Source organism: Musa acuminata, chromosome BXJ1-8, assembly GCF_036884655.1.
Source record: "Musa acuminata AAA Group cultivar baxijiao chromosome BXJ1-8, Cavendish_Baxijiao_AAA, whole genome shotgun sequence".
NCBI lineage: Eukaryota > Viridiplantae > Streptophyta > Magnoliopsida > Zingiberales > Musaceae > Musa > Musa acuminata.
This window is the reverse complement of record NC_088334.1, coordinates 40177815-40198380: the sequence shown is the minus strand read 5'-3', so window position 1 is coordinate 40198380 and position 20566 is coordinate 40177815. Positions and strand designations below refer to the sequence as shown.

At 52.3% G+C, this 20566-nt stretch overlaps 19 non-coding genes and 12 pseudogenes across 19 annotated transcripts; all 31 read right to left on the bottom strand.

Moving 5' to 3' along the window:
• Nucleotides 1–503: 503 nt before the first annotated feature.
• LOC135591979 (5S ribosomal RNA) lies at nt 504–622 on the bottom strand. Its single transcript, XR_010478745.1, has one exon. It is a non-coding gene; the product is annotated as a 5S ribosomal RNA (ribosomal RNA).
• Nucleotides 623–1166: 544 nt separating this feature from the next.
• On the bottom strand, nt 1167–1277 carry LOC135591301 (5S ribosomal RNA; annotated as a pseudogene).
• Nucleotides 1278–1821: 544 nt separating this feature from the next.
• LOC135589982 (5S ribosomal RNA) lies at nt 1822–1940 on the bottom strand. Its single transcript, XR_010477389.1, has one exon. It is a non-coding gene; the product is annotated as a 5S ribosomal RNA (ribosomal RNA).
• A 544-nt stretch (nt 1941–2484) lies between these two features.
• LOC135589722 (5S ribosomal RNA) lies at nt 2485–2603 on the bottom strand. Its single transcript, XR_010477129.1, has one exon. It is a non-coding gene; the product is annotated as a 5S ribosomal RNA (ribosomal RNA).
• A 545-nt stretch (nt 2604–3148) lies between these two features.
• Nucleotides 3149–3267, bottom strand: LOC135590888 (5S ribosomal RNA). Its single transcript, XR_010478292.1, has one exon. It is a non-coding gene; the product is annotated as a 5S ribosomal RNA (ribosomal RNA).
• A 544-nt stretch (nt 3268–3811) lies between these two features.
• On the bottom strand, nt 3812–3930 carry LOC135589270 (5S ribosomal RNA). Its single transcript, XR_010476679.1, has one exon. It is a non-coding gene; the product is annotated as a 5S ribosomal RNA (ribosomal RNA).
• Nucleotides 3931–4474: 544 nt separating this feature from the next.
• LOC135590777 (5S ribosomal RNA) lies at nt 4475–4593 on the bottom strand. Its single transcript, XR_010478184.1, has one exon. It is a non-coding gene; the product is annotated as a 5S ribosomal RNA (ribosomal RNA).
• Nucleotides 4594–5137: 544 nt separating this feature from the next.
• LOC135590401 (5S ribosomal RNA) lies at nt 5138–5255 on the bottom strand. The gene has a single exon (XR_010477809.1). It is a non-coding gene; the product is annotated as a 5S ribosomal RNA (ribosomal RNA).
• A 544-nt stretch (nt 5256–5799) lies between these two features.
• Nucleotides 5800–5918, bottom strand: LOC135591978 (5S ribosomal RNA). Its single transcript, XR_010478744.1, has one exon. It is a non-coding gene; the product is annotated as a 5S ribosomal RNA (ribosomal RNA).
• Nucleotides 5919–6462: 544 nt separating this feature from the next.
• LOC135591298 (5S ribosomal RNA) lies at nt 6463–6573 on the bottom strand (annotated as a pseudogene).
• A 544-nt stretch (nt 6574–7117) lies between these two features.
• LOC135590023 (5S ribosomal RNA) lies at nt 7118–7236 on the bottom strand. Its single transcript, XR_010477429.1, has one exon. It is a non-coding gene; the product is annotated as a 5S ribosomal RNA (ribosomal RNA).
• A 544-nt stretch (nt 7237–7780) lies between these two features.
• LOC135590013 (5S ribosomal RNA) lies at nt 7781–7899 on the bottom strand. The gene has a single exon (XR_010477419.1). It is a non-coding gene; the product is annotated as a 5S ribosomal RNA (ribosomal RNA).
• Nucleotides 7900–8239: 340 nt separating this feature from the next.
• On the bottom strand, nt 8240–8358 carry LOC135590078 (5S ribosomal RNA). Its single transcript, XR_010477484.1, has one exon. It is a non-coding gene; the product is annotated as a 5S ribosomal RNA (ribosomal RNA).
• A 758-nt stretch (nt 8359–9116) lies between these two features.
• Nucleotides 9117–9227, bottom strand: LOC135591776 (5S ribosomal RNA; annotated as a pseudogene).
• A 544-nt stretch (nt 9228–9771) lies between these two features.
• LOC135591385 (5S ribosomal RNA) lies at nt 9772–9882 on the bottom strand (annotated as a pseudogene).
• Nucleotides 9883–10426: 544 nt separating this feature from the next.
• Nucleotides 10427–10537, bottom strand: LOC135591605 (5S ribosomal RNA; annotated as a pseudogene).
• A 544-nt stretch (nt 10538–11081) lies between these two features.
• Nucleotides 11082–11192, bottom strand: LOC135591603 (5S ribosomal RNA; annotated as a pseudogene).
• A 544-nt stretch (nt 11193–11736) lies between these two features.
• On the bottom strand, nt 11737–11847 carry LOC135591383 (5S ribosomal RNA; annotated as a pseudogene).
• A 544-nt stretch (nt 11848–12391) lies between these two features.
• On the bottom strand, nt 12392–12510 carry LOC135589854 (5S ribosomal RNA). The gene has a single exon (XR_010477261.1). It is a non-coding gene; the product is annotated as a 5S ribosomal RNA (ribosomal RNA).
• Nucleotides 12511–13054: 544 nt separating this feature from the next.
• On the bottom strand, nt 13055–13173 carry LOC135590001 (5S ribosomal RNA). The gene has a single exon (XR_010477407.1). It is a non-coding gene; the product is annotated as a 5S ribosomal RNA (ribosomal RNA).
• A 340-nt stretch (nt 13174–13513) lies between these two features.
• Nucleotides 13514–13632, bottom strand: LOC135590077 (5S ribosomal RNA). Its single transcript, XR_010477483.1, has one exon. It is a non-coding gene; the product is annotated as a 5S ribosomal RNA (ribosomal RNA).
• Nucleotides 13633–14390: 758 nt separating this feature from the next.
• On the bottom strand, nt 14391–14509 carry LOC135590267 (5S ribosomal RNA). Its single transcript, XR_010477673.1, has one exon. It is a non-coding gene; the product is annotated as a 5S ribosomal RNA (ribosomal RNA).
• Nucleotides 14510–15053: 544 nt separating this feature from the next.
• On the bottom strand, nt 15054–15172 carry LOC135590423 (5S ribosomal RNA). Its single transcript, XR_010477831.1, has one exon. It is a non-coding gene; the product is annotated as a 5S ribosomal RNA (ribosomal RNA).
• Nucleotides 15173–15512: 340 nt separating this feature from the next.
• On the bottom strand, nt 15513–15631 carry LOC135590076 (5S ribosomal RNA). The gene has a single exon (XR_010477482.1). It is a non-coding gene; the product is annotated as a 5S ribosomal RNA (ribosomal RNA).
• Nucleotides 15632–16389: 758 nt separating this feature from the next.
• LOC135591775 (5S ribosomal RNA) lies at nt 16390–16500 on the bottom strand (annotated as a pseudogene).
• Nucleotides 16501–17044: 544 nt separating this feature from the next.
• LOC135591382 (5S ribosomal RNA) lies at nt 17045–17155 on the bottom strand (annotated as a pseudogene).
• Nucleotides 17156–17699: 544 nt separating this feature from the next.
• Nucleotides 17700–17810, bottom strand: LOC135591602 (5S ribosomal RNA; annotated as a pseudogene).
• A 544-nt stretch (nt 17811–18354) lies between these two features.
• Nucleotides 18355–18465, bottom strand: LOC135591601 (5S ribosomal RNA; annotated as a pseudogene).
• Nucleotides 18466–19009: 544 nt separating this feature from the next.
• On the bottom strand, nt 19010–19120 carry LOC135591381 (5S ribosomal RNA; annotated as a pseudogene).
• A 544-nt stretch (nt 19121–19664) lies between these two features.
• On the bottom strand, nt 19665–19783 carry LOC135592161 (5S ribosomal RNA). The gene has a single exon (XR_010478926.1). It is a non-coding gene; the product is annotated as a 5S ribosomal RNA (ribosomal RNA).
• Nucleotides 19784–20327: 544 nt separating this feature from the next.
• On the bottom strand, nt 20328–20446 carry LOC135589989 (5S ribosomal RNA). The gene has a single exon (XR_010477395.1). It is a non-coding gene; the product is annotated as a 5S ribosomal RNA (ribosomal RNA).
• Nucleotides 20447–20566: the final 120 nt, after the last annotated feature.

Below are 20566 nucleotides of genomic sequence, written 5' to 3'. Positions count from 1 at the left end.
CGGCGCATCGACGACCGGAGCCCCGAAACCTCTCGAACGATCTCGGAATCGCCATTGTCGGATCCCTCCGATGCCCACGAGGCCGACCGCGTACCGGACACGACAAGCGCGCGCCGAAACCATCGGGACTTTCTCGAACGAACTCGGAATCGCTATTGCGGCCCCATTCCGGAAAGCTCTCTCCGAGCCCCACGAGACTGACTGCGTAGCGGTCACGGCAAATTCCGAGGCCCAAAACCATCGCCTCGGAGGTCGACGGGAGAGGTTTTGGCCGCTCGGGGCGCAAAAAGAAGTGCAACACGAGGACTTCCCAGGGGGTCACCCATCCTAGAACCATGTCTGGTCATTGTATGTTTTATGAAGAAATTTTTAGATGATGATTTCATTATTCTCCTGCTATATATATGTTAATGACATATTTATTGTTGGCCATAATGCTGGAAAAATTGAAAAGCTTAAAAGAGAGTTTTAAGTAAGTCTTTTGGCCGCTCGGGGCGCAAAAAGGAGTGCAACACGAGGACTTCCCAGGGGGTCACCCATCCTAGTACTACTCTCGCCCAAGCAGGCTTAACTTCGGAGTTCTGATGGGATCCGGTGCTTTAGTGCTGGTATGATCGCACTCGTTTTGTGTGCGTCGTCCCTCGCCTTTGTGCACGTCGCGGACGGCGCATCGACGACCGGAGCCCCGAAACCTCTCGAACGATCTCGGAATCGCCATTGTCGGATCCCTCCGATGCCCACGAGGCCGACCGCGTACCGGACACGGCAAGCGCGCGCCGAAAACATCGGGACTTTCTCGAACGAACTCGGAATCGCTATTGCGGCCCCATTCCGGAAAGCTCTCTCCGAGCCCCACGAGACTGATTGCGTAGCGGTCATGGCAAATTCCGAGGCCCAAAACCATCGCCTCGGAGGTCGACGGGAGAGGTTTTGGCCGCTCGGGGCGCAAAAAGGAGTGCAACACGAGGACTTCCCAGGGGGTCACCCATCCTAGAACCATGTCTGGTCATTGTATGTTTTATGAAGAAATTTTTAGATGATGATTTCATTATTCTCCTGCTATATATATGTTAATGACATATTTATTGTTGGCCATAATGCTGGAAAAATTGAAAAGCTTAAAAGAGAGTTTTAAGTAAGTCTTTTGGCCGCTCAGGGCGCAAAAAGGAGTGCAACACGAGGACTTCCCAGGGGGTCACCCATCCTAGTACTACTCTCGCCCAAGCACGCTTAACTTCGGAGTTCTGATGGGATCCGGTGCTGGTATGATCGCACTCGTTTTGTGTGCGTCGTCCCTCGCCTTTGTGCACGTCGCGGACGGCGCATCGACGACCGGAGCCCCGAAACCTCTCGAACGATCTCGGAATCGCCATTGTCGGATCCCTCCGATGCCCACGAGGCCGACCGCGTACCGGACACGGCAAGCGCGCGCCGAAACCATCGAGACTTTCTCGAACGAACTCGGAATCGCTATTGCGGCCCCATTCCGGAAAGCTCTCTCCGAGCCCCACGAGACTGACTGCGTAGCGGTCACGGCAAATTCCGAGGCCCAAAACCATCGCCTCGGAGGTCGACGGGAGAGGTTTTGGCCGCTCGGGGCGCAAAAAGGAGTGCAACACGAGGACTTCCTAGGGGGTCACCCATCCTAGAACCATGTCTGGTCATTGTATGTTTTATGAAGAAATTTTTAGATGATGATTTCATTATTCTCCTGCTATATATATGTTAATGACATATTTATTGTTGGCCATAATGCTGGAAAAATTGAAAAGCTTAAAAGAGAGTTTTAAGTAAGTCTTTTGGCCGCTCGGGGCGCAAAAAGGAGTGCAACACAAGGACTTCCCAGGGGGTCACCCATTCTAGTACTACTCTCGCCCAAGCAAGCTTAACTTCGGAGTTCTGATGGGATCCGGTGCTTTAGTGCTGGTATGATCGCACTGGTTTTGTGTGCGTCGTCCCTCGCCTTTGTGCACGTCGCGGACGGCGCATCGACGACCGGAGCCCCGAAACCTCTCGAACGATCTCGTAATCGCCATTGTCGGATCCCTCCGATGCCCACGAGGCCGACCGCGTACCGGACACGACAAGCGCGCGCCGAAACCATCGGGACTTTCTCGAACGAACTCGGAATCGCTATTGCGGCCCCATTCCGGAAAGCTCTCTCCGAGCCCCACGAGACTGACTGCGTAGCGGTCACGGCAAATTCCGAGGCCCAAAACCATCGCCTCGGAGGTCGACGGGAGAGGTTTTGGCCGCTCGGGGCGCAAAAAGGAGTGCAACACGAGGACTTCCCAGGGGGTCACCCATCCTAGAACCATGTCTGGTCATTGTATGTTTTATGAAGAAATTTTTAGATGATGATTTCATTATTCTCCTGCTATATATATGTTAATGACATATTTATTGTTGGCCATAATGCTGGAAAAATTGAAAAGCTTAAAAGAGAGTTTTAAGTAAGTCTTTTGGCCGCTCGGGGCGCAAAAAGGAGTGCAACACGAGGACTTCCCAGGGGGTCACCCATTCTAGTACTACTCTCGCCCAAGCAAGCTTAACTTCGGAGTTCTGATGGGATCCGGTGCTTTAGTGCTGGTATGATCGCACTGGTTTTGTGTGCGTCGTCCCTCGCCTTTGTGCACGTCGCGGACGGCGCATCGACGACCGGAGCCCCGAAACCTCTCGAACGATCTCGTAATCGCCATTGTTGGATCCCTCTGATGCCCACGAGGCCGACCGCGTACCGGACACGGCAAGCGCGCGCCGAAACCATCGGGACTTTCTCGAACGAACTCGGAATCGCTATTGCGGCCCCCATTCCGTAAAGCTCTCTCCGAGCCCCACGAGACTGACTGCGTAGCGGTCACGGCAAATTCCGAGGCCCAAAACCATCGCCTCGGAGGTCGACGGGAGAGGTTTTGGCCGCTCGGGGCGCAAAAAGGAGTGCAACACGAGGACTTCCCAGGGGGTCACCCATCCTAGAACCATGTCTGGTCATTGTATGTTTTATGAAGAAATTTTTAGATGATGATTTCATTATTCTCCTGCTATATATATGTTAATGACATATTTATTGTTGGCCATAATGCTGGAAAAATTGAAAAGTTTAAAAGAGAGTTTTAAGTAAGTCTTTTGGCCGCTCGGGGCGCAAAAAGTAGTGCAACACGAGGACTTCACAGGGGGTCACCCATCCTAGTACTACTTTCGCCCAAGCAGGCTTATCTTCGGAGTTCTGATGGGATCCAGTGCTTTAGTGCTGGTATAATCGCACTCGTTTTGTGTGCGTCGTCCCTCGCCTATGTGCACGTCGCGGACGGCGTATCGACGACCGGAGCCCCGAAACCTCTCGAACGATCTCGGAATCGCCATTGTCGGATCCCTCCGATGCCCACGAGGCCGACCGCGTACCGGACACGGCAAGCGCGCGCCGAAACCATCGGGACTTTCTCGAACGAACTCGGAATCGCTATTGCGGCCCCATTCCGGAAAGCTCTCTCCGAGCCCCACGAGACTGACGGCGTAGCGGTCACGGCAAATTCCGAGGCCCAAAACCATCGCCTCGGAGGTCGTCGGGAGAGGTTTTGGCCGCTCGGGGCGCAAAAAGGAGTGCAACACGAGGACTTCCCAAGGGGTCACCCATCCTAGAACCATGTCTGGTCATTGTATGTTTTATGAAGAAATTTTTAGATGATGATTTCATTATTCTCCTGCTATATATATGTTAATGACATATTTATTGTTGGCCATAATGCTGGAAAAATTGAAAAGCTTAAAAGAGAGTTTTAAGTAAGTATTTTGGCCGCCCGGGGCGCAAAAAGGAGTGCAACACGAGGACTTCCCAGGGGGTCACCCATCCTAGTACTACTCTCGCCCAAGCAGGCTTAACTTCGGAGTTCTGATGGGATCCGGTACTTTAGTGCTGGTATGATCGCACTCGTTTTGTGTGCGTCGTCCCTCGCCTTTGTGCACGTCGCGGACGGCGCATCGACGACCGGAGCCCCGAAACCTCTCGAACGATCTCGGAATCGCCATTGTCGGATCCCTCCGATGCATACGAGGCCGACCGCGTACCGGACATGGCAAGCGCGCGCCGAAACCATCGGGACTTTCTCGAACGAACTCGGAATCGCTATTGCGGCCCCATTCCGGAAAGCTCTCTCCGAGCCCCACGAGACTGACTGCGTAGCGGTCACGGCAAATTCCGAGGCCCAAAACCATCGCCTCGGAGGTCGACGGGAGAGGTTTTGGCCGCTCGGGGCGCAGAAAGGAGTGCAACACGAGGACTTACCAGGGGGTCACCCATCCTAGAACCATGTCTGGTCATTGTATGTTTTATGAAGAAATTTTTAGATGATGATTTCATTATTCTCCTGCTATATATATGTTAATGACATATTTATTGTTGGCCATAATGCTGGAAAAATTGAAAAGCTTAAAAGAGAGTTTTAAGTAAGTCTTTTGGCCGCTCGGGGCGCAAAAAGGAGTGCAACACGAGGACTTCCCAGGGGGTCACCCATCCTAGTACTACTCTCGCCCAAGCACGCTTAACTTCGGAGTAATGATGGGATCCGGTGCTTTAGTGCTGGTATGATCGAAATCGTTATGTATGCGTCGTCCCTCGCCTTTGTGCACGTCGCGGACGGCGCATCGACGACCGGAGCCCCGAAACCTCTCGAACGATCTCGGAATCGCCATTGTCGGATCCCTCCGATGCCCACGAGGCCGACCGCGTACCGGACACGGCAAGCGCGCGCCGAAACCATCGGGACTTTCTCGAACGAACTCGGAATCGCTATTGCGGCCCCATTCCGGAAAGCTCTCTCCGAGCCCCACGAGACTGACTGCGTAGCGGTCACGACAAATTCCGAGGCCCAAAACCATCGCCTCGGAGGTCGACGGGAGAGGTTTTGGCCGCTCGGGGCGCAGAAAGGAGTGCAACACGAGGACTTCCCAGGGGGTCACCCATCCTAGAACCATGTCTGGTCATTGTATGTTTTATGAAGAAATTTTTAGATGATGATTTCATTATTCTCCTGCTATATATATGTTAATGACATATTTATTGTTGGCCATAATGCTGGAAAAATTGAAAAGCTTAAAAGAGAGTTTTAAGTAAGTCTTTTGGCCGCTCGGGGCGCAAAAAGGAGTGCAACACGAGGACTTCCAGGGGGTCACCCATCCTAGTACTACTTTCGCCCAAGCATGTTTAACTTCGGAGTTCTGATGGGATCCGGTGCTTTAGTGCTGGTATGATCGCACTCGTTTTGTGTGCGTCGTCCCTCGCCTTTGTGCACGTCGCGGACGGCGCATCGACGACCGGAGCCCCGAAACCTCTCGAACGATCTCGGAATCGCCATTGTCGGATCCCTCCGATGCCCACGAGGCCGACCGCGTACCGGACACGACAAGCGCGCGCCGAAACCATCGGGACTTTCTCGAACGAACTCGGAATCGCTATTGCGGCCCCATTCCGGAAAGCTCTCTCCGAGCCCCACGAGACTGACTGCGTAGCGGTCACGGCAAATTCCGAGGCCCAAAACCATCGCCTCGGAGGTCGACGGGAGAGGTTTTGGCCGCTCGGGGCGCAAAAAGAAGTGCAACACGAGGACTTCCCAGGGGGTCACCCATCCTAGAACCATGTCTGGTCATTGTATGTTTTATGAAGAAATTTTTAGATGATGATTTCATTATTCTCCTGCTATATATATGTTAATGACATATTTATTGTTGGCCATAATGCTGGAAAAATTGAAAAGCTTAAAAGAGAGTTTTAAGTAAGTCTTTTGGCCGCTCGGGGCGCAAAAAGGAGTGCAACACGAGGACTTCCCAGGGGGTCACCCATCCTAGTACTACTCTCGCCCAAGCAGGCTTAACTTCGGAGTTCTGATGGGATCCGGTGCTTTAGTGCTGGTATGATCGCACTCGTTTTGTGTGCGTCGTCCCTCGCCTTTGTGCACGTCGCGGACGGCGCATCGACGACCGGAGCCCCGAAACCTCTCGAACGATCTCGGAATCGCCATTGTCGGATCCCTCCGATGCCCACGAGGCCGACCGCGTACCGGACACGGCAAGCGCGCGCCGAAACCATCGGGACTTTCTCGAACGAACTCGGAATCGCTATTGCGGCCCCATTCCGGAAAGCTCTCTCCGAGCCCCACGAGACTGATTGCGTAGCGGTCATGGCAAATTCCGAGGCCCAAAACCATCGCCTCGGAGGTCGACGGGAGAGGTTTTGGCCGCTCGGGGCGCAAAAAGGAGTGCAACACGAGGACTTCCCAGGGGGTCACCCATCCTAGAACCATGTCTGGTCATTGTATGTTTTATGAAGAAATTTTTAGATGATGATTTCATTATTCTCCTGCTATATATATGTTAATGACATATTTATTGTTGGCCATAATGCTGGAAAAATTGAAAAGCTTAAAAGAGAGTTTTAAGTAAGTCTTTTGGCCGCTCAGGGCGCAAAAAGGAGTGCAACACGAGGACTTCCCAGGGGGTCACCCATCCTAGTACTACTCTCGCCCAAGCACGCTTAACTTCGGAGTTCTGATGGGATCCGGTGCTGGTATGATCGCACTCGTTTTGTGTGCGTCGTCCCTCGCCTTTGTGCACGTCGCGGACGGCGCATCGACGACCGGAGCCCAGAAACCTCTCGAACGATCTCGGAATCGCCATTGTCGGATCCCTCCGATGCCCACGAGGCCGACCGCGTACCGGACACGGCAAGCGCGCGCCGAAACCATCGAGACTTTCTCGAACGAACTCGGAATCGCTATTGCGGCCCCATTCCGGAAAGCTCTCTCCGAGCCCCACGAGACTGACAGCGTAGCGGTCACGGCAAATTCCGAGGCCCAAACACATCGCCTCGGAGGTCGACGGGAGAGGTTTTGGCCGCTCGGGGCGCAAAAAGGAGTGCAACACGAGGACTTCCCAGGGGGTCACCCATCCTAGAACCATGTCTGGTCATTGTATGTTTTATGAAGAAATTTTTAGATGATGATTTCATTATTCTCCTGCTATATATATGTTAATGACATATTTATTGTTGGCCATAATGCTGGAAAAATTGAAAAGCTTAAAAGAGAGTTTTAAGTAAGTCTTTTGGCCGCTCGGGGCGCAAAAAGTAGTGCAACCCGAGGACTTCCCAGGGGGTCACCCATCCTAGTACTACTCTCGCCCAAGCACGCTTAACTTCGGAGTTCTGATGGGATCCGGTGCTTTAGTGCTTGTATGATCGCACTCGTTTTGTGTGCGTCGTCCCTCGCCTTTGTGCACGTCGCGGACGGCGCATCGACGACCGGAGCCCCGAAACCTCTCGAACGATCTCGGAATCGCCATTGTCGGATCCCTCCGATGCCCACGAGGCCGACCGCGTACCGGACACGGCAAGCGCGCGCCGAAACCATCGGGACTTTCTCGAACGAACTCGGAATCGCTATTGCGGCCCCATTCCGGAAAGCTCTCTCCGAGCCCCACGAGACTGACTGCGTAGCGGTAACGGCAAATTCCGAGGCCCAAAACCATCGCCTCGGAGGTCGACGGGAGAGGTTTTGGCCGCTCGGGGCGCAGAAAGGAGTGCAACACGAGGACTTCCCAGGGGGTCACCCATCCTAGAACCATGTCTGGTCATTGTATGTTTTATGAAGAAATTTTTAGATGATGATTTCATTATTCTCCTGCTATATATATGTTAATGACATATTTATTGTTGGCCATAATGCTGGAAAAATTGAAAAGCTTAAAAGAGAGTTTTAAGTAAGTCTTTTGGCTGCTCGGGGCGCAAAAACGAGTGCAACACGAGGACTTCCCAGGGGGTCACCCATCCTAGTACTACTCTCGCCCAAGCACGCTTAACTTCGGAGTTCTGATGGGATCCGGTGGTTTAGTGCTGGTATGATCGCACTCGATTTGTTTGCGTCGTCCCTCGCCTTTGTGCACGTCGCGGACGGCGCATCGACGACAAATTCCGAGGCCCAAAACCATCGCCTCGGAGGTCGACGGGAGAGGTTTTGGCCGCTCGGGGCGCAAAAAGGAGTGCAACACGAGGACTTCCCAGGGGGTCACCCATCCTAGAACCATGTCTGGTCATTGTATGTTTTATGAAGAAATTTTTAGATGATGATTTCATTATTCTCCTGCTATATATATGTTAATGACATATTTATTGTTAGCCATAATGCTGGAAAAATTGAAAAGCTTAAAAGAAAGTTTTAAGTAAGTCTTTTGGCCGCTCGGGGCGCAAAAAGGAGTGCAACACAAGGACTTCCCAGGGGCTCACCCATCCTAGTACTACTCTCGCCCAAGCAGGCTTAACTTCGGAGTTCTGATGGGATCCGGTGCTTTAGTGCTGGTATGATCGCACTCGTTTTGTGTGCGTCGTCCCTCGCCTTTGTGCACGTCGCGGACGGCGCATCGACGACCGGAGCCCCGAAACCTCTCGAACGATCTCGGAATCGCCATTGTCGGATCCCTCCGATGCCCACGAGGCCGACCGCGTACCGGACACGGCAAGCGCGCGCCGAAACCATCGGGACTTTCTCGAACGAACTCGGAATCGCTATTGCGGCCCCATTCCGGAAAGCTCTCTCCGAGCCCCACGAGACTGACTGCGTAGCGGTCACGGCAATTTCCGAGGCCCAAAACCATCGCCTCGGAGGTCGACGGGAGAGGTTTTGGCCGCTCGGGGCGCAAAAAGGAGTGCAACACGAGGACTTCCCAGGGGGTCACCCATCCAAGAACCATGTCTGGTCATTGTATGTTTTATGAAGAAATTTTTAGATGATGATTTCTTTATTCTCCTGCTATATATATGTTAATGACATATTTATTGTTGGCCATAATGCTGGAAAAATTGAAAAGCTTAAAAGAGAGTTTTAAGTAAGTCTTTTGGCCGCTCGGGGCGCAAAAAGTAGTGCAACACGAGGACTTCCTAGGGGGTCACCCATCCTAGAACTATGTTTGGTCATTGTATGTTTTATGAAGAAATTTTTAGATGATGATTTCATTATTCTCCTGCTATATATATGTTAATGACATATTTATTGTTGGCCATAATGCTGGAAAAATTGAAAAGCTTAAAAGAGAGTTTTAAGTAAGTCTTTTGGCCGCTCGGGGCGCAAAAAGGAGTGCAACACGAGGACTTCCCAGGGTGTCACCCATCCTAGTACTACTCTCGCCCAAACACGCTTAACTTCGGAGTTCTGATGGGATCCGGGGCTAGTATGATCGCAATCGTTTTGTGTACGTCGTCCCTCGCCTTTGTGCATGTCGCGGACGGCGCATCGACGACCGGAGCCCCGAAACCTCTCGAACGATCTCGGAATCGCCATTGTCGGATCCCTCCGATGCCCACGAGGCCGACCGTGTACCGGACACGGCAAGCGCGCGCCGAAACCATCGGGACTTTCTCGAACGAACTCGGAATCGCTATTGCGGCCCCATTCCGGAAAGCTCTCTCCGAGCCCCACGAGACTGACTGCGTAGCGGTCACGGCAAATTCCGAGGCCCAAAACCATCGCCTCGGAGGTCGACGGGAGAGGTTTTGGCCGCTCGGGGCACAAAAAGGAGTGCAACACGAGGACTTCCCAGGGGGTCACCCATCCTAGAACCATGTCTGGTCATTGTATGTTTTATGAAGCAATTTTTAGATGATGATTTCATTATTCTCCTGCTATATATATGTTAATGACATATTTATTGTTGGCCATAATGCTGGAAAAATTGAAAAGCTTAAAAGAGAGTTTTAAGTAAGTCTTTTGGCCGCTCGGGGCGCAAAAAGGAGTGCAACACGAGGACTTCCCAGGGGGTCACCCATCCTAGTACTACTCTCGCCCAAGCACGCTTAACTTCGGAGTTCTGATGGGATCCGGTGCTGGTATGATCGCACCCGTTTTGTGTGCGTCGTCCCTCGCCTTTGTGCACGTCGCGAACGGCGCATCGACGACCGGAGCCCCGAAACCTCTCGAACGATCTCGGAATCGCCATTGTCGGATCCCTCCGATGCCCACGAGGCCGACCGCGTACCGGACACGGCAAGCGCGCGCCAAAACCATCGGGACTTTCTCGAACGAACTCGGAATCGCTATTGCGGCCCCATTCCGGAAAGCTCTCTCCGAGCCCCACGAGACTGACTGCGTAGCGGTCACGGCAAATTCCGAGGCCCAAAACCATCGCCTCGGAGGTCGATGGGAGAGGTTTTGGCCGCTCGGGGCACAAAAAGGAGTGCAACACGAGGACTTCCCAGGGGGTCACCCATCCTAGAACTATGTCTGGTCATTGTATGTTTTATGAAGAAATTTTTAGATGATGATTTCATTATTCTCCTGCTATATATATGTTAATGACATATTTATTGTTGGCCATAATGCTGGAAAAATTGAAAAGCTTAAAAGAGAGTTTTAAGTAAGTCTTTTGGCCGCTCGGGGCGCAAAAAGGAGTGCAACACGAGGACTTCCCAGGGGGTCACCCATCCTAGTACTACTCTCGCCCAAGCACGCTTAACTTCGGAGTTCTGATGGGATCCGGTGCTTGTATGATCGCACTCGTTTTGTGTGCGTCGTCCCTCGCCTTTGTGCACGTCGCGGACGGCGCATCGACGACCGGAGCCCCGAAACCTCTCGAACGATCTCGGAATCGCCATTGTCGGATCCCTCCGATGCCCACGAGGCCGACCGCGTACCGGACACGGCAAGCGCGCGCCGAAACCATCGGGACTTTCTCGAACGAACTCGTAATCGCTATTGCGGCCCCATTCCGGAAAGCTCTCTCCGAGCCCCACGAGACTGACTGCGTAGCGGTCACGGCAAATTCCGAGGCCCAAAACCATCGCCTCGGAGGTCGACGGGAGAGGTTTTGGCCGCTCGGGGCGCAAAAAGGAGTGCAACACGAGGACTTCCCAGGGGGTCACCCATCCAAGAACCATGTCTGGTCATTGTATGTTTTATGAAGAAATTTTTAGATGATGATTTCTTTATTCTCCTGCTATATATATGTTAATGACATATTTATTGTTGGCCATAATGCTGGAAAAATTGAAAAGCTTAAAAGAGAGTTTTAAGTAAGTCTTTTGGCCGCTCGGGGCGCAAAAAGGAGTGCAACACGAGGACTTCCCAGGGGGTCACCCATCCTAGTACTACTCTCGCCCAAGCACGCTTAACTTCGGAGTTCTGATGGGATCCGGTGCTTGTATGATCGCACTCGTTTTGTGTGCGTCGTCCCTCACCTTTGTGCACGTCGCGGACGGCGCATCGACGACCGGAGCCCCGAAAGCTCTCGAACGATCTCGGAATCGCCATTGTCGGATCCCTCCGATGCCCACGAGGCCGACCGTGTACCGGACACGGCAAGCGCGCGCCGAAACCATCGGGACTTTCTCGAACGAACTCGGAATCGCTATTGCGGCCCCATTCCGGAAAGCTCTCTCCGAGCCCCACGAGACTGACTGCGTAGCGGTCACGGCAAATTCCGAGGCCCAAAACCATCGCCTCGGAGGTCGACGGGAGAGGTTTTGGCCGCTCGGGGCACAAAAAGGAGTGCAACACGAGGACTTCCCAGGGGGTCAACCATCCTAGAACCATGTCTGGTCATTGTATGTTTTATGAAGCAATTTTTAGATGATGATTTCATTATTCTCCTGCTATATATATGTTAATGACATATTTATTGTTGGCCATAATGCTGGAAAAATTAAAAAGCTTAAAAGAGAGTTTTAAGTAAGTCTTTTGGCCGCTCGGGGCGCAAAAAGGAGTGCAACACGAGGACTTCCCAGGGGGTCACCCATCCTAGTACTACTCTCGCCCAAGCACGCTTAACTTCGGAGTTCTGATGGGATCCGGTGCTGGTATGATCGCACCCGTTTTGTGTGCGTCGTCCCTCGCCTTTGTGCACGTCGCGAACGGCGCATCGACGACCGGAGCCCCGAAACCTCTCGAACGATCTCGGAATCGCCATTGTCGGATCCCTCCGATGCCCACGAGGCCGACCGCGTACCGGACACGGCAAGCGCGCGCCGAAACCATCGGGACTTTCTCGAACGAACTCGGAATCGCTATTGCGGCCCCATTCCGGAAAGCTCTCTCCGAGCCCCACGAGACTGACTGCGTAGCGGTCACGGCAAATTCCGAGGCCCAAAACCATCGCCTCGGAGGTCGACGGGAGAGGTTTTGGCCGCTCGGGGCGCAAAAAGGAATGCAACACGAGGACTTCCCAGGGGGTCACCCATCCAAGAACCATGTCTGGTCATTGTATGTTTTATGAAAAAATTTTTAGATGATGATTTCATTATTCTCCTGCTATATATATGTTAATGACATATTTATTGTTGGCCATAATGCTGGAAAAATTGAAAAGCTTAAAAGAGAGTTTTAAGTAAGTCTTTTGGCCGCTCGGGGCGCAAAAAGGAGTGCAACACAAGGACTTCCCAGGGGGTCACCCATCCTAGTACTACTCTCGCCCAAGCACGCTTAACTTCGGAGTTCTGATGGGATCCGGTGCTTTAGTGCTGGTATGATCGCACACGTTTTGTGTGCGTCGTCCCTCGCCTTTGTGCACGTCGCGGACGGCGCATCGACGACCGGAGCCCCGAAACCTCTCGAACGATCTCGGAATCGCCATTGTCGGATCCCTCCGATGCCCACGAGGCCGACCGCGTACCGGACACGGCAAGCGCGCGCCGAAACCATCGGGACTTTCTCGAACGAACTCGGAATCGCTATTGCGGCCCCATTCCGGAAAGCTCTCTCCGAGCCCCACGAGACTGACTGCGTAGCGGTAACGGCAAATTCCGAGGCCCAAAACCATCGCCTCGGAGGTCGACGGGAGAGGTTTTGGCCGCTCGGGGCGCAGAAAGGAGTGCAACACGAGGACTTCCCAGGGGGTCACCCATCCTAGAACCATGTCTGGTCATTGTATGTTTTATGAAGAAATTTTTAGATGATGATTTCATTATTCTCCTGCTATATATATGTTAATGACATATTTATTGTTGGCCATAATGCTGGAAAAATTGAAAAGCTTAAAAGAGAGTTTTAAGTAAGTCTTTTGGCTGCTCGGGGCGCAAAAACGAGTGCAACACGAGGACTTCCCAGGGGGTCACCCATCCTAGTACTACTCTCGCCCAAGCACGCTTAACTTCGGAGTTCTGATGGGATCCGGTGGTTTAGTGCTGGTATGATCGCACTCGATTTGTTTGCGTCGTCCCTCGCCTTTGTGCACGTCGCGGACGGCGCATCGACGACAAATTCCGAGGCCCAAAACCATCGCCTCGGAGGTCGACGGGAGAGGTTTTGGCCGCTCGGGGCGCAAAAAGGAGTGCAACACGAGGACTTCCCAGGGGGTCACCCATCCTAGAACCATGTCTGGTCATTGTATGTTTTATGAAGAAATTTTTAGATGATGATTTCATTATTCTCCTGCTATATATATGTTAATGACATATTTATTGTTAGCCATAATGCTGGAAAAATTGAAAAGCTTAAAAGAAAGTTTTAAGTAAGTCTTTTGGCCGCTCGGGGCGCAAAAAGGAGTGCAACACAAGGACTTCCCAGGGGCTCACCCATCCTAGTACTACTCTCGCCCAAGCAGGCTTAACTTCGGAGTTCTGATGGGATCCGGTGCTTTAGTGCTGGTATGATCGCACTCGTTTTGTGTGCGTCGTCCCTCGCCTTTGTGCACGTCGCGGACGGCGCATCGACGACCGGAGCCCCGAAACCTCTCGAACGATCTCGGAATCGCCATTGTCGGATCCCTCCGATGCCCACGAGGCCGACCGCGTACCGGACACGGCAAGCGCGCGCCGAAACCATCGGGACTTTCTCGAACGAACTCGGAATCGCTATTGCGGCCCCATTCCGGAAAGCTCTCTCCGAGCCCCACGAGACTGACTGCGTAGCGGTCACGGCAAATTCCGAGGCCCAAAACCATCGCCTCGGAGGTCGACGGGAGAGGTTTTGGCCGCTCGGGGCGCAAAAAGGAGTGCAACACGAGGACTTCCCAGGGGGTCACCCATCCAAGAACCATGTCTGGTCATTGTATGTTTTATGAAGAAATTTTTAGATGATGATTTCTTTATTCTCCTGCTATATATATGTTAATGACATATTTATTGTTGGCCATAATGCTGGAAAAATTGAAAAGCTTAAAAGAGAGTTTTAAGTAAGTCTTTTGGCCGCTCGGGGCGCAAAAAGTAGTGCAACACGAGGACTTCCCAGGGGGTCACCCATCCTAGAACTATGTTTGGTCATTGTATGTTTTATGAAGAAATTTTTAGATGATGATTTCATTATTCTCCTGCTATATATATGTTAATGACATATTTATTGTTGGCCATAATGCTGGAAAAATTGAAAAGCTTAAAAGAGAGTTTTAAGTAAGTCTTTTGGCCGCTCGGGGCGCAAGAACGAGTGCAACACGAGGACTTCCCAGGGTGTCACCCATCCTAGTACTACTCTCGCCCAAGCACGCTTAACTTCGGAGTTCTGATGGGATCCGGTGCTTTAGTGCTTGTATGATCGCACTCGTTTTGTGTGCGTCGTCCCTCGCCTTTGTGCACGTCGCGGACGGCGCATCGACGACCGGAGCCCCGAAACCTCTCGAACGATCTCGGAATCGCCATTGTCGGATCCCTCCGATGCCCACGAGGCCGACCGCGTACCGGACACGGCAAGCGCGCGCCGAAACCATCGGGACTTTCTCGAACGAACTCGGAATCGCTATTGCGGCCCCATTCCGGAAAGCTCTCTCCGAGCCCCACGAGACTGACTGCGTAGCGGTAACGGCAAATTCCGAGGCCCAAAACCATCGCCTCGGAGGTCGACGGGAGAGGTTTTGGCCGCTCGGGGCGCAGAAAGGAGTGCAACACGAGGACTTCCCAGGGGGTCACCCATCCTAGAACCATGTCTGGTCATTGTATGTTTTATGAAGAAATTTTTAGATGATGATTTCATTATTCTCCTGCTATATATATGTTAATGACATATTTATTGTTGGCCATAATGCTGGAAAAATTGAAAAGCTTAAAAGAGAGTTTTAAGTAAGTCTTTTGGCTGCTCGGGGCGCAAAAACGAGTGCAACACGAGGACTTCCCAGGGGGTCACCCATCCTAGTACTACTCTCGCCAAAGCACGCTTAACTTCGGAGTTCTCATGGGATCCGATGGTTTAGTGCTGGTATGATCGCACTCGATTTGTGTGCGTCGTCCCTCGCCTTTGTGCACGTCGCGGACGGCGCATCGACGACAAATTCCGAGGCCCAAAACCATCGCCTCGGAGGTCGACGGGAGAGGTTTTGGCCGCTCGGGGCGCAAAAAGGAGTGCAACACGAGGACTTCCCAGGGGGTCACCCATCCTAGAACCATGTCTGGTCATTGTATGTTTTATGAAGAAATTTTTAGATGATGATTTCATTATTCTCCTGCTATATATATGTTAATGACATATTTATTGTTAGCCATAATGCTGGAAAAATTGAAAAGCTTAAAAGAAAGTTTTAAGTAAGTCTTTTGGCCGCTCGGGGCGCAAAAAGGAGTGCAACACAAGGACTTCCCAGGGGCTCACCCATCCTAGTACTACTCTCGCCCAAGCAGGCTTAACTTCGGAGTTCTGATGGGATCCGGTGCTTTAGTGCTGGTATGATCGCACTCGTTTTGTGTGCGTCGTCCCTCGCCTTTGTGCACGTCGCGGACGGCGCATCGACGACCGGAGCCCCGAAACCTCTCGAACGATCTCGGAATCGCCATTGTCGGATCCCTCCGATGCCCACGAGGCCGACCGCGTACCGGACACGGCAAGCGCGCGCCGAAACCATCGGGACTTTCTCGAACGAACTCGGAATCGCTATTGCGGCCCCATTCCGGAAAGCTCTCTCCGAGCCCCACGAGACTGACTGCGTAGCGGTCACGGCAAATTCCGAGGCCCAAAACCATCGCCTCGGAGGTCGACGGGAGAGGTTTTGGCCGCTCGGGGCGCAAAAAGGAGTGCAACACGAGGACTTCCCAGGGGGTCACCCATCCAAGAACCATGTCTGGTCATTGTATGTTTTATGAAGAAATTTTTAGATGATGATTTCTTTATTCTCCTGCTATATATATGTTAATGACATATTTATTGTTGGCCATAATGCTGGAAAAATTGAAAAGCTTAAAAGAGAGTTTTAAGTAAGTCTTTTGGCCGCTCGGGGCGCAAAAAGTAGTGCAACACGAGGACTTCCCAGGGGGTCACCCATCCTAGAACTATGTTTGGTCATTGTATGTTTTATGAAGAAATTTTTAGATGATGATTTCATTATTCTCCTGCTATATATATGTTAATGACATATTTATTGTTGGCCATAATGCTGGAAAAATTGAAAAGCTTAAAAGAGAGTTTTAAGTAAGTCTTTTGGCCGCTCGGGGCGCAAAAAGGAGTGCAACACGAGGACTTCCCAGGGTGTCACCCATCCTAGTACTACTCTCGCCCAAACACGCTTAACTTCGGAGTTCTGATGGGATCCGGGGCTAGTATGATCGCAATCGTTTTGTGTACGTCGTCCCTCGCCTTTGTGCACGTCGCGGACGGCGCATCGACGACCGGAGCCCCGAAACCTCTCGAACGATCTCGGAATCGCCATTGTCGGATCCCTCCGATGCCCACGAGGCCGACCGTGTACCGGACACGGCAAGCGCGCGCCGAAACCATCGGGACTTTCTCGAACGAACTCGGAATCGCTATTGCGGCCCCATTCCGGAAAGCTCTCTCCGAGCCCCACGAGACTGACTGCGTAGCGGTCACGGCAAATTCCGAGGCCCAAAACCATCGCCTCGGAGGTCGACGGGAGAGGTTTTGGCCGCTCGGGGCACAAAAAGGAGTGCAACACGAGGACTTCCCAGGGGGTCACCCATCCTAGAACCATGTCTGGTCATTGTATGTTTTATGAAGCAATTTTTAGATGATGATTTCATTATTCTCCTGCTATATATATGTTAATGACATATTTATTGTTGGCCATAATGCTGGAAAAATTGAAAAGCTTAAAAGAGAGTTTTAAGTAAGTCTTTTGGCCGCTCGGGGCGCAAAAAGGAGTGCAACACGAGGACTTCCCAGGGGGTCACCCATCCTAGTACTACTCTCGCCCAAGCACGCTTAACTTCGGAGTTCTGATGGGATCCGGTGCTGGTATGATCGCACCCGTTTTGTGTGCGTCTTCCCTCGCCTTTGTGCACGTCGCGAACGGCGCATCGACGACCGGAGCCCCGAAACCTCTCGAACGATCTCGGAATCGCCATTGTCGGATCCCTCCGATGCCCACGAGGCCGACCGCGTACCGGACACGGCAAGCGCGCGCCGAAACCATCGGGACTTTCTCGAACGAACTCGGAATCGCTATTGCGGCCCCATTCCGGAAAGCTCTCTCCGAGCCCCACGAGACTGACTGCGTAGCGGTCACGGCAAATTCCGAGGCCCAAAACCATCGCCTCGGAGGTCGATGGGAGAGGTTTTGGCCGCTCGGGGCACAAAAAGGAGTGCAACACGAGGACTTCCCAGGGGGTCACCCATCCTAGAACTATGTCTGGTCATTGTATGTTTTATGAAGAAATTTTTAGATGATGATTTCATTATTCTCCTGCTATATATATGTTAATGACATATTTATTGTTGGCCATAATGCTGGAAAAATTGAAAAGCTTAAAAGAGAGTTTTAAGTAAGTCTTTTGGCCGCTCGGGGCGCAAAAAGGAGTGCAACACGAGGACTTCCCAGGGGGTCACCCATCCTAGTACTACTCTCGCCCAAGCACGCTTAACTTCGGAGTTCTGATGGGATCCGGTGCTTGTATGATCGCACTCGTTTTGTGTGCGTCGTCCCTCGCCTTTGTGCACGTCGCGGACGGCGCATCGACGACCGGAGCCCCGAAACCTCTCGAACGATCTCGGAATCGCCATTGTCGGATCCCTCCGATGCCCACGAGGCCGACCGCGTACCGGACACGGCAAGCGCGCGCCGAAACCATCGGGACTTTCTCGAACGAACTCGTAATCGCTATTGCGGCCCCATTCCGGAAAGCTCTCTCCGAGCCCCACGAGACTGACTGCGTAGCGGTCACGGCAAATTCCGAGGCCCAAAACCATCGCCTCGGAGGTCGACGGGAGAGGTTTTGGCCGCTCGGGGCGCAAAAAGGAGTGCAACACGAGGACTTCCCAGGGGGTCACCCATCCAAGAACCATGTCTGGTCATTGTATGTTTTATGAAGAAATTTTTAGATGATGATTTCTTTATTCTCCTACTATATATATGTTAATGACATATTTATTGTTGGCCATAATGCTGGAAAAATTGAAAAGCTTAAAAGAGAGTTTTAAGTAAGTCTTTTGGCCGCTCGGGGCGCAAAAAGGAGTGCAACACGAGGACTTCCCAGGGGGTCACCCATCCTAGTACTACTCTCGCCCAAGCACGCTTAACTTCGGAGTTCTGATGGGATCCGGTGCTTGTATGATCGCACTCGTTTTGTGTGCGTCGTCCCTCACCTTTGTGCACGTCGCGGACGGCGCATCGACGACCGGAGCCCCGAAAGCTCTCGAACGATCTCGGAATCGCCATTGTCGGATCCCTCCGATGCCCACGAGGCCGACCGTGTACCGGACACGGCAAGCGCGCGCCGAAACCATCGGGACTTTCTCGAACGAACTCGGAATCGCTATTGCGGCCCCATTCCGGAAAGCTCTCTCCGAGCCCCACGAGACTGACTGCGTAGCGGTCACGGCAAATTCCGAGGCCCAAAACCATCGACTCGGAGGTCGACGGGAGAGGTTTTGGCCGCTCGGGGCACAAAAAGGAGTGCAACACGAGGACTTCCCAGGGGGTCAACCATCCTAGAACCATGTCTGGTCATTGTATGTTTTATGAAGCAATTTTTAGATGATGATTTCATTATTCTCCTGCTATATATATGTTAATGACATATTTATTGTTGGCCATAATGCTGGAAAAATTAAAAAGCTTAAAAGAGAGTTTTAAGTAAGTCTTTTGGCCGCTCGGGGCGCAAAAAGGAGTGCAACACGAGGACTTCCCAGGGGGTCACCCATCCTAGTACTACTCTCGCCCAAGCACGCTTAACTTCGGAGTTCTGATGGGATCCGGTGCTGGTATGATCGCACCCGTTTTGTGTGCGTCGTCCCTCGCCTTTGTGCACGTCGCGAACGGCGCATCGACGACCGGAGCCCCGAAACCTCTCGAACGATCTCGGAATCGCCATTGTCGGATCCCTCCGATGCCCACGAGGCCGACCGCGTACCGGACACGGCAAGCGCGCGCCGAAACCATCGGGACTTTCTCGAACGAACTCGGAATCGCTATTGCGGCCCCATTCCGGAAAGCTCTCTCCGAGCCCCACGAGACTGACTGCGTAGCGGTCACGGCAAATTCCGAGGCCCAAAACCATCGCCTCGGAGGTCGACGGGAGAGGTTTTGGCCGCTCGGGGCGCAAAAAGGAATGCAACACGAGGACTTCCCAGGGGGTCACCCATCCAAGAACCATGTCTGGTCATTGTATGTTTTATGAAAAAATTTTTAGATGATGATTTCATTATTCTCCTGCTATATATATGTTAATGACATATTTATTGTTGGCCATAATGCTGGAAAAATTGAAAAGCTTAAAAGAGAGTTTTAAGTAAGTCTTTTGGCCGCTCGGGGCGCAAAAAGGAGTGCAACACAAGGACTTCCCAGGGGGTCACCCATCCTAGTACTACTCTCGCCCAAGCACGCTTAACTTCGGAGTTCTGATGGGATCCGGTGCTTTAGTGCTGGTATGATCGCACTCGTTTTGTGTGCGTCGTCCCTCGCCTTTGTGCACGTCGCGGACGGCGCATCGACGACCGGAGCCCCGAAACCTCTCGAACGATCTCGGAATCGCCATTGTCGGATCCCTCCGATGCCCACGAGGCCGACCGCGTACCGGACACGGCAAGCGCGCGCCGAAACCATCGGGACTTTCTCGAACGAACTCGGAATCGCTATTGCGGCCCCATTCCGGAAAGCTCTCTCCGAGCCCCACGAGACTGACTGCGTAGCGGTAACGGCAAATTCCGAGGCCCAAAACCATCGCCTCGGAGGTCGACGGGAGAGGTTTTGGCCGCTCGGGGCGCAGAAAGGAGTGCAACACGAGGACTTCCCAGGGGGTCACCCATCCTAGAACCATGTCTGGTCATTGTATGTTTTATGAAGAAATTTTTAGATGATGATTTCATTATTCTCCTGCTATATATATGTTAATGACATATTTATTGTTGGCCATAATGCTGGAAAAATTGAAAAGCTTAAAAGAGAGTTTTAAGTAAGTCTTTTGGCTGCTCGGGGCGCAAAAACGAGTGCAACACGAGGACTTCCCAGGGGGTCACCCATCCTAGTACTACTCTCGCCCAAGCACGCTTAACTTCGGAGTTCTGATGGGATCCGGTGGTTTAGTGCTGGTATGATCGCACTCGATTTGTGTGCGTCGTCCCTCGCCTTTGTGCACGTCGCGGACGGCGCATCGACGACAAATTCCGAGGCCCAAAACCATCACCTCGGAGGTCGACGGGAGAGGTTTTGGCCGCTCGGGGCG